General features: G+C 31.8%; 1 long non-coding RNA gene across 2 annotated transcripts in view; it reads right to left on the reverse strand.

Annotated features, from left to right (window-relative positions):
* Positions 1-4,845: 4,845 nt before the first annotated feature.
* LOC140046493 (uncharacterized) overlaps positions 4,846-18,385 on the reverse strand; it is a 40,840-nt gene continuing 27,300 nt past the window's right edge. For both annotated transcript variants that reach the window (XR_011844798.1, XR_011844797.1), the window contains exons 2-4: positions 11,220-11,369; positions 7,249-7,340; positions 4,846-4,974 (exon numbers count right to left, since the gene is read on the reverse strand). This is a non-coding gene — a long non-coding RNA (uncharacterized lncRNA). The remainder of the gene's footprint in view (positions 4,975-7,248; positions 7,341-11,219; positions 11,370-18,385) is intronic.

Consider the following 18,385-nt stretch of genomic DNA (forward strand, 5'->3'; position numbering starts at 1 on the left):
AAAAGTCCATGGAAAGATTTCTGGAACGGGTGGAGGATCTACTGTAGTTGAAACAAATTTGGTTATTGATATTATTGGCTACATCTTCAACAATTTCCAGGTTAATATCTGGTGGAGGGATGATTAATCTTGTTGATGTGTTGTTCATTGTCATAATTCAAATCTCCCAATACCAGTTCGCAGGATTAGATTGTTACAGTCTTTCAACTCTGGTATGATAATATTCTTTTTTATCAGATGCAATTGCTCTATTAACTTTATTCCTAAAGAAGGAATGCCACATCACCAAAAACCACTGCCTTTGTCATGTTATATTACCACTTTTACTTTAAAAAATGTTATTCTCAGTATTAATCAAACATTAGAATGAGGTACATTTGAAGTTATAAAACATTTAATTTATTTCATCTTTTTATAAATAATAAAAAAAAACATTTTCAAGGCAAGGATTTAACTAATCTAATTTAAATATGTTTAATATATGGAAAATAAATTTCATGGAAGGAAGCGATTGATGGAGTTATAGCTACCATGGAAGCCAGCCTTTAATTTCATAACCATATTCATTACAGAATTACAGTTTTCAAATGTCAATAACTTAATAAACATTTCAGTCTAAATCATAGAAAAGCAATTCATTAACTGAAATTATTTCTCTTCTGAAAAAAAAAACCAATTATTAAATAAAAAGAGCAAATGTTAATTCAATTTGTGGATGTCAAAAGGCCGGTGGCGACAGGCCAGGTGGCAAATATGCCAGGAGGCAAATCCAGGTGGCAAAAGGCATAATAATGCAAAAGGCCGGGTGGAAAAAGCTCAGACGGCGGAAGTTCAGGTGGCACCCTATCTCCCAACCACCCTCTCCAACTAAATCCCCAGACTTTTTGAAATGTAGTTTAAAACCTTCCCGGTACAATTGCGATCATTTTGATATATACCCCATATGTATGGTTACGTGCAGAAACAGAAATTTGTATAAAGAACAAACATCGAAAGTGGGAAAAAGTGGGCTATTTTGACCACATTTTGGCCCCTAACTTGGATCCTAGATGGCGGATGATGTTGAAATATAGTTTAGAACATTCCCGGTACAATTGCGGTCATTTTGATATGTAAGGTTACGTGCAGTAACAAAAATTTGTATAACGAACAAACAGACAAACTCTCTCACTTATAATATAGATTGCATATCTGTAATGCGTACATACCCACTGTTACTTTTGAAGCGCATTGTGTAACATGTAATTTTAATATCTTTTATTTTGTGTTTGCAGACAGATACGTACAACGTTATTAAAATGGCAGGCATTGAAACTAAACATGAAAAGTATGTGGATTTGAAAAAAAATCTCAGTAAACAGTATCAAGGAGAAAGATACCAGTGGTTGAGATTGTGCTTGTTTGATCTTTTAGATTTAGCGGATATCACACAATCAGACAACAAAGCACACGATTTACTTAATGCATTAGAATTTAAAGGTTTCATTTCTCCTACTAATGTTAAAGTTCTGCTAGAGATTGCTGAACTGTCAGAATCAGAAAAGGCTATAAATCTTGTCAGTCAGTATATTAAAGACAATGTCCAAAGTACAAATAGTGAAAAGTTGACTCCATACCGCAAACAACTTTTTAAATCATTGAGACAAATTGACCAAAAGGCATCAAATAATGTGATTTCTGGCTATAATCTAAAAATGTTCCATTTCACAAATATTTGGGACACAGTACTTCATCTGGAAATCACTGAAGAGTTAGCAGATGAACCAGTCAAAAAGATGAAGTTTGCAAAGTATCTTGGACAACGTGCACAGAACATTCTGCTAAATAAAGGTATGTAAAAATTGCTTTTTGGTTACTCTCGGAAGAAGGAAGACAATATTATGTTAAATTATGTTTAAAATCATGTTTCATTTTCTTTTTCAAAAGGTGCAAAACTTGCTATCCAAGTCAATTCTAAGACTAATCTCAGCTTGCTTAATGAATGTGTAGAATCTGTTGAGAAACAGAATAAATTGACCCAAAGTTTATCGCCATCTGTTGAATACGTTGGATTTGGAATTAATGATCCAAAGGCATCACTGTTTTTCCGTCTGCGTACAAATAATCAAGAAGCTTTAAGAGAATTAATGATCATGCACGTGGATGACAAGCTAATACATGAATTAGCAGACATCTTAGAACCAGTCAACCAAAAGGAATTTGTGAAAAACTGGAAAACCATCATTGATGTTGAAGAATACAAAGAAGCTTTTGAAGAACTTAAAAGCACCAATAGAGGTACAGTTTGATTTAAATGGAAAAACTGAATATTTTCAGTAAAAAACAATATGCAGTCTTATATATTTTTTTAATTTTTAGATTTAAGCATTACATTATTACTTTTGTTGAGATCAGAAAAACTAGAAATGAGTCTTGAGGAAGGTTTTGAAACATCATACATTTTGATGTTACACAACTGCGACAACGGCTCCATCGGATATGGTAAAAGAGAACAATAGTGAAATAAAAACAAAAATAATTAATAATTAAAAGATTTAAAACACTGGTATATAATAAAGAAACATAAAATACAGTTAAAATGTTCCATGATAATGATCTGCAATACAACATAATTTGCTTTTAAAACAGCTCACACTAAAACTGTTTCTTAAGTATCACTAATATCCAAATGTCTACTGCACTTAATTAATATTTGTAATAATTTATCTTCTTCTTATATTACTCAAAATAATATTTAAAAAAATATGATTATCCCACATGTAATACAGAAACATAGACCTACTGTACATGGTTCACTTTCAGAATAACAGAAATGTAATACTACCAGAACCATCCCATTCTCGGTACTGTATCTAGATTTCTCCAGTATCATAGGAATATTCAGGAATAGACCATATTACTAACCCATAACTTAACCTTACATAATACAGGCAACACATGTGATACAAATGAGATGCTGCATCACCAAATATTCCAAGTATTGTAGTATGTGGAGATACCACATATCGGGTACCACAACAAGTTCACTTTTCTCCAGTTATTACAATTCATATGTTAAACATATTCAAATAATGACTGCTATCCCCAAAACAATACTTTTTCAACCTTAAATTTTTAAAATTTACACTCAATTTTGTTTTCTTTTACACCCAAAACTTTACTTTAATTTTTAGGTTAGAGCGCCACTTAACAATATCATAGCTACCTTGTTAAATTTGCTTTCCATAACTTTCTGTAACACCTCCTGCTTTCCTTCTAAAAAGTCACTCCCTCAGCAAATACCACATTCAACTTCTTCATTTCCCATTCTCCACCTATCAGAAACTTGCACATACAATTACTACTTTTGCGCTTCTTCACCAATCAGAAACCTACACTCTTTCATTCACACTTCTCTGCATCACTAACTTTTCACATTTAAAAAGGGTGCATGTCAAGTCGGCCCTAAACTGTCTTAGCGAAAGTCAAGTCAGCCTCAAGTCAACTTGGCCTCAAAGTCAACTCAGTCTCACGTCAACTCGGGCAAAAACTAACCGGTCAACTCTAAAGTATAGAACGCAAAAAGCGCAAACAAACGAATTGATAAAATAATATTAAATATTTATTCACAATTTCACGTGCATGACCTTGACTAATACTTTAACAACAAAATAGCCAAAATAGCCTAATAATAAGCAATGAATGTTTTTGTTGTTAAAGTATTAGGCCTAGACCTATTGTCATTCGTCTAAATACTTTCATTAAAAACGTCTTCCTGTGTAAAAAAAATGTGAAGAAATGTTTAATATCATTATTATTTTATCAATTCGCTTTGTTTGCAAAGTCAACACGTTCGAATGCCAATCAAGCATGCAGTCGGTCGGATAAAAAAAATAACTATAACCACAGACAACTTATGAATAGTTTGGGCACTTTTGTAAAAGTAAAGCTCAAATAATTTGACACGATATGACTTGAATGAAATACAAAAACAATCGTTACATACAATAAACAACATGATGAGTGTATACACGAATCTATTTAGATACGCTAGGCCTATAAATAATTTATTATTAGGCCTATAATTTAGCATAATACAACGTTAAGATATGCCTCGCACTTTTGGAAATGATAAAATGATGCCGTGCACAAATATTTGGCGTACCTCGCATTCCTCTCTTGCCTCGCACTTTTTCAACACTCATTGCCCTCTTTGTTTCTTTCTGTTGACGTCAGAATAGTGAAATGCTTAAACACATTATTAGGTGAGCTGATCACCTATTACGCTTGCAAGAAATCTTTTTTTTTTAAATGCCATTCTTATTTCTGGTTTATGAGATAGAGTTCAAAGGGTTTGGCATGGCAGCTATTATAATTATTAGACATATCTTTGGTTTATTTATGATTTATGGTTAGTTTGGAAGCAAAACTTCCTTGTATGGCTATTACACTTCAACATCATGTAATAAATAATGAAAAATAAATGTTACATTAAAGAAATTTGAGGAAAATGAATTTCATGTAATAAAAAACCAAAATTCATACAATATAAATTTAAAGTTGCATTAGGTATGTTTACATGCTTTGTTCTCTATCAGAGTTAAAGTGCTTCAATTGGTTTATCTTGTTCAAAGGGTGTGATATAACGTTTCATCCTTGTGAGTAGAATTGAATGAAAATATTCATTTAGGCAGACAGATTGACAATCATGCTTATACATTTATTTATTATTTTTTAGGTGTGCAATTAACAATAACTCTTGAGAAAAGAAAATCTTCATCACTCAATGACATTGAGCAACCATACGCACTGAATCTTATCTTCAGATTAATGGAAAAACAGAAAAAGTGGAGTTACACAGAAATCCTCGAAATTTATGAAACAATTGAAGGTCTTGCTGCATATTTTGAAACACAGCATTTGCAATTTCAGAATGTTGAAACTGGAAGTATAGTGTTGCAAGTAGTGTCACATGATACCAAAGCACTGGAGAAGCTATGGAAAAAGTATTCCAAACAAGTTTTGCATAAAGATTTAGCACAAAGATTAGTAAAAGATAAAAAGCAACAACTGATTGACATTAAAATCCATGAACAGGATTACCAAAATGCACTTAAAATATTAGAAGAATTTGGTAAGAAATTACTATTTAACATTGTTTATAAGGGAATATTGATGGGTCTTACATAAATATAAATATATCTACAAAATCATCTGAATCTCCAAACAATAAATATATATAACACTTGTATAAATGTTCATTTGAATTGCAAAAGAAAGATGAAATATAAGTTTTTATCTGTTGGTTGATTTGGGAGTGACCTAAGTTTGTTCCTATTTCATACTGTTACACAACTGAATTTAAAATGATCTTAAAACTAAGATCTAAGAACTAAGTAAACCGCGCAACTTGTCCCATTTGCACAGTGTGCAGAATTCGCGAGCGGTGTGGTTGAAAGTAGGTGCTTGTAGGCCTCAAGTCTAATGCATGTTACAGGCACTGCTGACCTGAACTAGACGTATAACTGACTGTCAGTGGCCTAAGAGCAATAGCCTACACAGGCCTAGGTCATTTATGTATCTGTTCTTTACACTTTCCTTATACAAAATATCAGTCAAGTCATACGTTTGTTTATTTTTGAATAACAATTTATTTCCAAAAAAGTTCCGAAGCAGACTACGCCTACTACGACACTCATATTTATTGACATGTTGAACTCGATGGGCGCACGCTTTGACAACACAGTTATTGATAGATGACGTCACATCAATCAGGTCGTTGATTGACCAAAATAAAGAATTACCATGCTGTATTTTGGCAAAATATAATCCATTTCTATCCTGAGCAGATTTCCGCAAATGAAACGGTTGAAACAGTCGCCAAAAAAGGTCTGGCTAGGCCAACTGGTCCGGCCTTTAAAATTGCTTATTTATTCTTGAAAATGTCGTAAGAATTAAACATGGAAAAAGTCTAAATGGTTGAAATAAACTATTTAAAGAAATTATAGAAATGGACAGAATTAAAATGTGCAAGAAACATTAATAAATTGGGGTTCAGTTTGGAATCTTCCATTATTCTAGTTAAACCCTAAGATAAAGTAATTGGGAAAATTAGGAGGGTGTTAAAAAGGCGAAAAAAACTTAACTTAAAACAATAATAGTATTTTATATTTATTATTAATTAATAACTATTGAATATGCCCAAGACAAAAATTAACTTAGAGGGCGCTATTAGTTTTAAACAAACAATTGAGAGTTTCTTCACATTTAGTTGGTGTTTCAATAATTTTTTTTCGTTTGTACGGTAATATTTAATATAATACATAGTTACCAACTGTCTCGCATTGTGCAGGATGGTCCTGCATTTCATAGTGATTTTTAACGAAACACGCATTTTGAACAATTAACACATGCGTTTAGCAGAAGCATAAGTGTGCTCAATGTAAAATCATACAGTGGACTGCCACGACACAGTGACATGCGATGTTGTGTGCACACGTTAATACAGTAAAAGGGAAACCCGGGCTGCGCTAAATTTCATTGCCTAGTCTTTGGGCGGTGGATCAATTCAATTTGACCTTCCAAAAAAACAAATTTAAATAAAATTAAAAAATCAGCATGAAAATAACGTTGAATGATAATAACAGATTAACAAGAGATAATATTTACTGTTTACCGTACCAGAAGTACCTTATTATCGGGGACTTCACCCAACGACCGCTTTGCTGATCCCTAGTGTGCTGTGAGTGTCATTTCCGGCCAACTAGAGGTGCCATTTATCATGACTTTTACGTGTGAGAGTGTTCAAATATTTTGTGTCCAAACAAAAATGTTGTAGGCTGTCACGCATTTCAAATCTCTATCTATGTAATATTTACTTTAAGCACAGTTTACTTCAACCATTTTGGACATTTTAAAGAATATATAAGCGATTTTAAAGGCCGGACGAGTTTTAACCTAACTGGACCTGTTTTCAGTTTTGGCCAGAATGATTTTGTTGTGACATATACTTACACTACAGAAATGCAATTTTTAGGTTTTAAAGAAGGGCCCCAAAGTAATGAATCCAGGAATGATATGCCCACAAACTTGACAATTATTGGGATAAAACACTGTATTTTTGTTTAAATCTGTTTTAATATGCTTGTATTGTTTCACAAATTTCCAACAACTTCTTTAAAAATGTAATAAATCTATCTGAAAAAAATTTATATGTTGAATCACGAAGTAATATTTATATTATTGCCTAAAAAATATAGTGGGTATTACCTGACGATTCAGATCCCTCAATTATAAACACATTATTAACAGGTATTTGCTTTTTACCTCTTCAGACGAAACTAGACAAGCCACAACAAGCCCTACAAACAGAAAGGTAAATATAATATTTTCATTTAATAGTTTCATTTTAACTAGAAAACTGCTTTTATGTTTAAAAAACAGCTGTTATTTAGTATCATGAGGGGAAAATCTAGGAGACCATAGGGTTTTATTATCGACATCTCTACCAAATTAATAAACTAGGCAAGTTGGATCACAATATATTTTGCAATTAGACTCATTTTAACTGTCAAATAAAGTTACTTTATTTTAATTTAATCTACATTGTTCATATTATTATTATTATTATTTCCATCTAACATTTTTATAATTAATATTTAATCTGAAAAAAAAAAAATCTGACAGAAAAGTTATTACAATTACAAATTTTACAGATGTCTGCTAAAACAGAACGGAAGGTTTTTGATCAAACAGATCTGAAATGTTCAATCTGTCAAGAAAGACTCACAGATCCAAAGACACTTGAATGCGATCATACTTACTGTCTTAACTGCCTGCAAAAATTGATGAAAGTAAATGGCAAGATACAATGTCAAGAATGCCGCCAGACATACAATTTAAGAACTGATGATTTGAAACATCTGAAGTGCAATGAAACAATACGTTATCTAATTGATTGTGTTGAGAAGATTGAATCTGAAAAACCTGAAATCTGTTCGAGTTGTAATGATCAACCACAATACCATTGTTCTGAGTGTAAAATGTATTTGTGTGGGCAATGCATCCAACAGCATGAAATGTTTCCTGCACTGAAGAATCACTCACTATACACACTAGACACAAATGTAGAAGAACAAAGTAAAGATTTGCTAAACTGTCCACATCACCCTGAGCAAAAACTGAAGTATTATTGCCCTACATGTAAACTTACTGCATGTGAAAATTGCAAACATATTGTTCATTGTTACACAAATAAACATGATGTCATCCCAATCAAGACAGCTTTGAATGATGTTAATCAAACTGTTACTGAAACTATGAAGATAGCTGAAGGCATTAAAGAAAGACTAAAAGAAAGATTAGATGTTATCACTAATGACAAATCAGAGTTTGAATCTAATTTGAAATTAAACAGAAGAGCGATTGAAAATCATAGGAAATCCATAATCAGAAAGGTACAAAATGAATCAAAAGTAATGATGGCCAATCTTACACAGATTTATGAACAACAAACTGAAGTCATTGATAGTCAAGTTAAAAATATTGAATCAAAATTGACACAAGTAAACAAAATGTTGGACTCAATCAATAAAATGATGAACAAACCAAAAGAAACAGAAAATCTTGCTTCATACCAAACAACTATCACTGCTGTTGGGAAAGAGTCTTTGGCTGATGAATTGGAGACATCATTTACTAGGACAATTATCACACCAAAGTTTGTTCCATCTCCAGACCTGGATAAGTTAATGAATCATGAAGGTGTTGGTAAACTCATCACTGTTAGTGGTGTACACAAGGTTAATAAAGAAGATGAGAACATTTCAATTGAAAAAGGACAGTTATTTAGTGTGAGAGTATCAAGTTTAGCAGAGAGTGATGTTGGTAAATTAACAGTCACACTAAGCAATTCATCAGGTGAGGAATCCGCCACTGAAATAGAACACAGAAATGGAGAGTACACAATATCAGGTAGATGCAATATGGAAGGTGATTGGCAGATGGATATCATTGATGGAACTATGTTACATGTCATAGGTTCACCAGTGAGTATCAAGGTGGAACCTATTGGACTTGTAACTAGCATAGAAAACATACCGGACTACAAAGAACATGATAAAGAAAACAATGTGACAGATGTAGTATTGGATACTGATGGATGTATGCTAGTGTCAAGCTACAGTAAAGATTTAATAAAGTTTGATCAATCAGGTAGTTTTGTTTCTAGAATAGAAATACCACAAAATGTAAAGGTCAATTGCATGCATCAAATAGGCAATAAATTTATGGTCTTTAGTGACATAAATGAAAAATGTTCTGTAATGTGTGATAACCTATTTTGTAAAATAAGAACCTTTGGGAAAGGAGTAATAAAAGAACCAGAAGGATTGACAGTAAACCAAATGACCAGGATCTTATATGTAGCAGATCGTGAATGTCACTGTGTGTTTAAATTCAATATTGATGATGGTAGTCTACTGGGTAAGATAGGTTCTGAAGGTAGTGAACCAGGTCAAATGAAAGAACCAAGAGATGTTTCTTTAACAAAGGAAGGTTATTTGATTATTGCTGATTATCACAATAATAGAATACAAATGTTTGATGGCAATGGCAAGCTAATAAAGATCCTTGTAACCTATGGTAAAGAAGATGGTAAAGTCTGGGGTCCTCAAGGTGTAACCATAGATATGTATTGGAATATAATAGTATCCAGTTATAAAAAACTACAACTATTTGATAAAAATGGTAAATTCCTTAAACGAATAAATAAAAAAGATGATGGGTTGGATGTTGTATTAGGGATTGCTGTAATCTCTAAAAACCCACGAAGACTAGCAGTAGTGAACAATTTATCAAATAATGTCAAAATATTTAATTATTAAATACCTATAAAATGTGAAAACAAATCTATCTGTTCGGAGTGCAACGGTGCCTAGGCGTCACTGCCGAATATGGGGTAACGGTAATAACATCACAGTGCAATTTTGACTGGGGTAACTCAACCATGAAATTTGACCTTGATGTGTAAATTGTTGTCGTTCAAACAGTTCGTTTGATTTAGCCCAATTTAGGTTGTATGTGTAATTGAGTTTACGTTCGCACACAAGCTATTAATGCATCCAAATAATTTAGTTGACAAAATTAAGCAATTATAAATGAAATCTTGATCTTTAAAGATGTATTGTCCCCAAAAACATAATAAGGTTAATCATTTCCGTAGAAAAAAAATAATGTTTTCACTTATACAATAACAAAATAAATTGGTTTAAATTCAACCAAAAACTCTTGCTTTGAATTACAGTTTTTTTCAGGTAAATACATTTACATTTTTTTTTCCATCCAATTTTTGGTCAAAGAGGATAAATATTATGTTACATTAAAATGGCATACTTAACAAAAATGTTGTTCAGAACTGTTTTTTCAGGGGGACAATAGACACATTTGATATCTTTCTATCTATTCTGTATTATTTTTAAAATTTCTATTTTAAGGCACCGATTTGCAAACATTTTATTTCACTGCCTAAAATCCGATTCCCAAGACTAAACCGCAGCCCAAACTACCTGGACCAACGTAATAAAGCAAATATAAAATAGTCTGCCACATCAAACCCACCATTGTTGGGGCTGTGGGAAGAACATTTTTTGATATATAGACCTTTAGGTCCCTGGAAATTGCATTGTGATGATCCACCAAATTCAGCGCAGTCCAGGTTTCCCCTTTGATGCATATCACCATGTCGCGTCACAGTTAAGATTTTTCATTACATCGCCATCAAAACTTTAGCCGCTGTTTGATATGTTTATGATACTTTTCTGCAAGACCAAACCACATAACCCATGTAGAAATCGTATGCGCAGTCTGATTGGCGTAACATTTTGATTTCTGTTGAGCATGCGTACAATTTAGGGACTAGTGCTATTCTGCTGTACCACGTCAAGAGTGTAAAGAGTCTCTATCCAATTGGGTTTGAACAACACCATAAAAACCCCAGTGGTCTAATGGTTAGGACATCTGCATGTCAAGCAGAAGGTTTCCGGGTTCGAATCTTGGCTCATTCTCACAGATTTCCTTATTTTTTAAATTAATTAATAATTTTTCAATATGTATATCACCGGGCAGCTAAGAATTTGTTCATGTGCCTGTGGTGTTTATTATATATATATATATATAAATGTTCAATCCCAATCCAGTTAAGAATAAATCAAGTGCTAGATAAATTGTGGCAACTGACTTACCTCAAAGATTATTACACTGCATCTCAGATTCTATCAATACTGCATACCTTTGGATAAATATACAAAGTTTTTTCATTCATGTCAGCTACATGTGAGATTCTATTATTCCAGTGACTACTGACAGTATTGGTTGGAAGCTTTCCATAATAACTGTTGGTAAAAATATTTAGTTATTAAATTTTATAAAGTATCCAATATATAAAATCTAGGCAAATTATAAGAACAACAATCCCTGACCTGGACTATACAAGTGTACACAATATGTTGAAATAAATTCATTTTTAAATTACATATATTATGTAATTGTTGTATTTTATATAATATTTGTCTACATTGTCAATGTTATTCTTTTAAATACCATGATATTAAATTAAACTAGATTTAATACGTCACTATGACGAATTATAGGTTATATGCATTGATTCAAATAAAGATAATTGATTGATTTAAGATATTTTGATTGATTGATTTTCTCAGAATCTTTAGTTATTTATAATATATGATAGGATCTTGCTAACGCAAATACAATAGCCGGTATCATAATCCGATCAAAGATCCTTCTGCGTATATAATGTCATAAACCACAGTTGTGTTTTTAAATAAATTTCATTATAAATCATCTGTATAATCTATACACTAAGAAATACAATTGAACAAACAATACGGGTAATAAAAAAAATCTTATTTCGTTTCGTTTCCCAAGGAGAGACTCGAACTCGGTACCTTGAATGCTATAGACACGAGCAAAGACCACCGAGCCATACACAACTGACTAAAAATTATGGAAATATTCCTCCATGTATTTACTATGCAGTAACCACTTTGGTGCAGATAGATTATTACATACCGCAATGAATTTTAATGTTTTACTACGATGACATCTTTAAAGATTTTTAAAAATGACGCACTGTCAAACTATATACTTTTAACTTTAATATATGAACTTCTTAAGGAAGAAAGTTAATGTTAAGTTTGTTATTTCGGCCTAAGAAAATGTTATAATTTGTTTGATTGTCAAAATTAATTTTTGTAAATTTAATATGCCATTAATGATGACTTAATCAACTTTTGTTCTCTTAATTTCATAATAAATCATACATATGATACATACACTTCAAGAAAATGAAATAAAAAATTGGTGTTCCCGAGCATTCTAACGATATATATTAATTTTAAAATTTAGCATATTTTCACCATTTTGTTAACTCACACGTGCGTAGCCTGTCACTTTTGACGTGCTCGTATAACGCTGTTTGGCGTTGAAAAGTTATTACAATATGATGATATTGTTAAAGAAAGGTTATACAACAGTAATCGGACAAAAACAGTGCGCAATAACGTTTGACGCGCAGTGCGCGTGCAAAAATCTGCGCATTTATGGCAATTTTTTAAACGCTTAAAATTGCCTGAAACGTACTCTAATTTCATCGAAAATAAATTCTGAAAATTTTGAACATTTTAAGCGCGCGTACGCATGCGTTATATGCGCTACGCACGTAATTGTATTGCCATATGATGAAATATGACCTGAAATTTATGAGTACCAAATTTTGTTTAAAAGTGATTCATGCTTGTGAAGATATGATTACAAACGTGATTTCGTTAAATCGCGCGTAGACCGCGTAATGTTTGATTGCGCACCGTGAAAACATAACCACATCGATTCCTGGCCATAAGGAATATACTCTGAAAAATTGACTTAGTTAGATGAAACTGATATCAAGATAATTGACGGACAAATAGTGCTAAGGAAAGAATAAATAAATAAACTAGATTTAATTCGTCACTATGACGAATTATAGGTTATATGCATTGATTTAAATAAAGATAATTGATTGATTTAAGATATTTTGATTAATTGATTTTCTCAGAATCTTTAGTTATTTATAATATATGATAGGATCTTGCTAACGCAAATACAATAGCCGGTATCATAATCCGATCAAAGATCCTTCTGCGTATATAATGTCATAAACCACATTTTGTGTTTTTAAATAAATTTCATTATAAATCATCTGTATAATCTATACACTAAGAAATACAATTGATCAAACAATACGAATAATTAAAAAAAATCTTATTTCGTTTCGTTTCCCAAGGTGAGACTCGAACTCGGTACCTTGAATGCTATAGACACGAGCAAAGACCACCGAGCCATAGACAACTGACTAAAAATTATGGAAATATTCCTCCGTGTATTTACTATGCAGTAACCACTTTGGTGCAGATAGATTATTACATACCGCAATGAATTATAATGTTTTACTATGATGACATCTTTAAAGATTTTTAAAAATGATGCACTGTCAAACTATACTTTTAACTTTAATATATGAACTTCTTAAGGAAGAAAGTTAATGTTAAGTTTGTTATTTCGGCCTAAGAAAATGTTATAATTTGTTTGATTGTCGAAATTAATTTTTGTAAATTTAATATGCCATTAATGATGACTTAATCAACTTTTGTTCTCTTAATTTCATAATAAATCATACATATGATACATACACTTCAAGAAAATGAAATAAAAAATCAGTGTTCCCGAGCATTCTAACGATATATATTAATTTTAAAATTTAGCATATTTTCACCATTTTGTTAACTTACACGTGCGTAGCCTGTCACTTTTGACGTACTCGTATAACGCTGTTTGGCGTTGAAAAGTTAATACAATATGATGATATTGTTAAAGAAAGGTTATACAACAGTAATCGGACAAAAACAGTGCGCAATAACGTTTGACGCGCAGTGCGCGTGCAAAAATCTGCGCACTTATGGCAATTTTTTAAACGCTTAAAATTGCCTGAAACGTACTCTAATTTCATCGAAAATTAATTCTGACAATTTTGAACATTTTAAGCGCGCGTACGCATGCAATATATGTGCTACGCACGTAATTGTATTGCCATATGATGAAATATGACCTGAAATTTATGAGTACCAAATTTTGTTTAAAGTGATTCATGCTTGTGAAGATATGATTACAAACGTGATTTCGTTAAATCGCGCGTAGACCACGTAATGTTTGATTGCGCACCGTGAAAACATAACCACATCAATTCCTGGCCATAAGGAATATACTCTGAAAAATTGACTTAGTTAGATGAAACTGATATCAAGATAATTGACGGACAAATAGTGCTAAGGAAAGAATAAATAAACTAGATTTAATTCGTCACTATGACGAATTATAGGTTATATGCATTGATTTAAATAAAGATAATTGATTTTTAAAATATATATTGATTGATTGATTTTCTCAGAATCTTTAATTATTTATAATATATGATAGGACCTTGCTAACGCGAACACCATAGCCGGTATCACAATCCGATCAAAGATCCAAATGCGTATAATGTCATAAACCACATTTGTTGTTACATAATAATAAAGACATAAGTTAATTTTTATCTAGATTTCATTATAAACCATGTGTATAATCTATACACTAAGAAATAAATTTGAACAAACAATACAGATAATAAAAAAAAATCTTATTTCGTTTCCCAAGGTGAGACTCGATCTCGGTACCTTGAATGCCATAGACACGAGCACAGACCATCGAGCAATACACAACTGACTAAAAGTTGTAGAAAAATTCCTCCGTGTATTTACTATGCAGTAACCACTTTGGTGCAAATAGATTATTACATACCGAAATGAATTATAATTTTTTACTATGATGACATCTTTAAAATGTAAACAAATGATGCACTGTCAAACTACATACTTTTAACTTTAATATATGAACTTTTGAAGGAAGAAAGTTAATGTTAAGTTTGTTATTTTGGCCTAAGAAAATGTCATAATTTGTTTGATTGTCGAAATTATTTTTTTAAAATTTAATATGCAATTAATGATGACTTAATCAACTTTTGTTCTCTTAATTTGATAATAAATCATACATATGATACATACACTTCAAGAAAATGAAATAAAAAATAGGTGTTCCCCTGCATTCTGACGATATATATTAATTTTAAAATTTAGCATATTTTCACCATTTTGTTAACTTATACGTGCGTAGCCAGTCACTTTTGACGTGCTCGTATAACGCAATTTCGAGTTGAAACCTGAATCAAATATGATATTATTAAAGAAAGATTGTAAAACAGAAATCGGGCAAAAAGAGTGCGCATTAACGTTTGACAATTTTAAACATTTTAAGCGCGCGTACGCAAGCGTTATATGCGCTATGCACGTAATTGTATTGCCATATGATGAAATATGACCTGAAATTTATGAGTACCAAATTTTGTTTAATTGTGATTCATGCTTGTGAAGATATGATTACAAACGTGATTTCGTAAAATCGCGCGTAGACCGCGTAATTTTTGATTGCGCATCGTGAAAATATAACCACATCGATTCCTGGCCATAAGGAATATACTCTGAAAACTTGACTTAGCTAGATGAAACTGATGCCAAGATAATTCACGGACAAAATAGTGCTAAGGAAAGAATAAATAAATAAATAAATAAATAAATAAATAAATAAAGATTTTGACAGAATCAAGAGTTATATGCATATCATGCATATAACCTAATAAATAAATAAAGAAATAAATAAAGATTCTGACAGAATCAAGAGGTTATATGCATTAATGCATATAACCTAATAAAGAAATAATTAAAGATTCTGACAAAATCAAGAGGTTATATGCATGAATGCATATAACCTAATAAGAAGTTAACACTAGTATAATAATATGAAAAGTCTGATGATTTAACATCCTGGGTTTTGTTTATATAATCTTGAGAAGCAGGGAAGAGTGAAATTACATTTCATATTTTACAATATATAGAAGATAGCGAGCAACACGAAAACAATTATTGCAGTATGTGATAAAAGCAACATTTTATAGAAAAATAGAATATATATAGAAAATCTAATAATTATAGTTTATTAATATAAATTATCACAACGAAATTATTTGCAAGTATTGATAATTAAGATGGCAACAGGAACCCTGTAGATTACAATTAATTCTTGAAGAATCTGTCACTGATAAGTGAAGAAAAATACTGTTAATTATAATAATATGACATTATAATAATATGACTTTAAATCATGCATGTAAAGATTAAATTATAGAGAAAATAGTGTTAATTAACTTTTTTAGTGACTATGGATACTATGGACAATCAGCTCAGATAGATATAGGGCAAGAAATATTAAAATTCATTTGTGCAAAAAACATTTAAGTTTATACTATATCATCAGTGAACAATTTCACAAATGCAATTAGTATGAATTAGTTTGTTCACATTTAAAACATATAATATTTACTGGGTTGCTGTTTACCTACAAAATAAACAATTTATTGCTGCTGTATTGTATATCTTGAATTTTGTTTTAATTCAATTCAGAGATTTAAAAATCACAAGCAGAGATTATAGTACATTATTATTATTGCACAAAGAGTAAAAAAATATAATAAAACTAGAGGATACTCCGAGAGTACAAACCTCCGCCTTCCCCTACATAAAATTCCCCCTGAATATTTTTTTTTTACATTTTTTTTTATTAGTTCTAAGTGTAAATATGTTAACTGCACACTACAAAGTTGTGGATGACAGTGTGGTGTAATGGTTATGTATCCAGCCCTCACAGTTGAGATCGCTGGTTCAAGTCCCACTGAGGTTTTTTTTTTTTTATTAGTTCTTTCCTTATTTCTTTTTTTTTAGCTTTTTGTGGACCTTGATCTTTGACCCTGACCCTTCCAAAATTTAACCACAATTATATGATGTGTCATTGATCATTGTGGCTAAGTTTGGTGAGAATCGGATAAAAACTGTGGTCTCTAGGCAGTAAAATAGTTTTTTGTTAGTTGTGACCTTGACCTATGACCTTTTCCCCTCAAATTCGAACTCGTCCGAGCTTTTGGGGCATACCTAGATCATTGTTGCCAAATTTGGTGAGAATCGGATAAAAACTGTGGCCTCCAGGCTGTTCACAGACACACACACGCACACAAACACACAAACATACAGGGGTGAAAATATAACCTCCTTGGCGGAGGTAATAAAAGTCACAAAAACCTAAATGATAATAATATAGATACAATTCTCATGCTATCATGTTGTTACAAGTCTTATTACAACCACTAATGTAGAAAAAGCCAGCTATGTTGAAACAACCGTTAATGTAGAACAATCCACCGCTAATGTAGTAAAACCTCCAGCTTATGTAGAAAGAGATATTATATAACGGATGGATGGTTCTACATTAACGGTTGTTTCAACATAGCTGGCTTTTTCTACATTAGCGGTTGTAACAAGGTTTCCTAAACCAATGACTACACAGCACAATGTAACAAAGAGGGCCTCTAAAATTAGATGTTATCACTAAAAATAGAACAGAGTTAGAATCTAGTTTGAAGTTAAGCAGGACAGCAATTGAAATGTGTTGTAATCTATATATAAATTATGGTTAATTCTGACATAGGCGAGCACAATGCAAAAACTTCGGTACAAATCTCCGCCTTGGATACCTACCTTATCTATTCGAGATGTACCGCGAAACGTAGATTTGATAACATTAGTGTGCAGGCCGACGCTATTGTTCCATATTTATATCTTAGGAAGATATTATAAAGAGTTTTTTAACAACATTTATGATTTCAACATTAGATTTTCCTCTCAATTTCAATTCTTCCCGGTCAAAGTAATTTCCGGGTTTAAGATAAGTTCACCTTGTAAATATTTTCTCTCTTTTAAACACAAGGGAGCAGTTAAAATAATAGATTTGACCCTAAAGGTGACTGGAAACAGGCACTTTCCATCAATCAATACAGTGTCCCTTTGAAAGACGAAAAAAAAAATCAGATAGTAGGAGTGGTTGGCCATTAGTCATAGCCATTTCAGTTTTTTGTTTATTTTAAAACATACCACGCGTGTGTGAAGGTACAGTAGTTAAATTATACTGCAAATTAATAAAGATCAAATTAAATATACGTCATAAAGAATCAGAATATATTGTGGGGATAGTATTATAAAATTACATAGGGAGATTTGATGATAAGACATTTTTCGAGTGAAATCCCGATAGCTGAGTTTTATTGAGTAAGCTTGCAGGAATAACTGTAGGATATCTTCCTGTGCCCCGTTAGGACCGAGATGTCTGCCCATGTTGCAAGCCGTAATGTCTTCTTTCTTGGGCCCACTCT

This window comes from Antedon mediterranea, chromosome 4 (genome assembly GCF_964355755.1).
Source record: "Antedon mediterranea chromosome 4, ecAntMedi1.1, whole genome shotgun sequence".
Lineage (NCBI taxonomy): Eukaryota > Metazoa > Echinodermata > Crinoidea > Comatulida > Antedonidae > Antedon > Antedon mediterranea.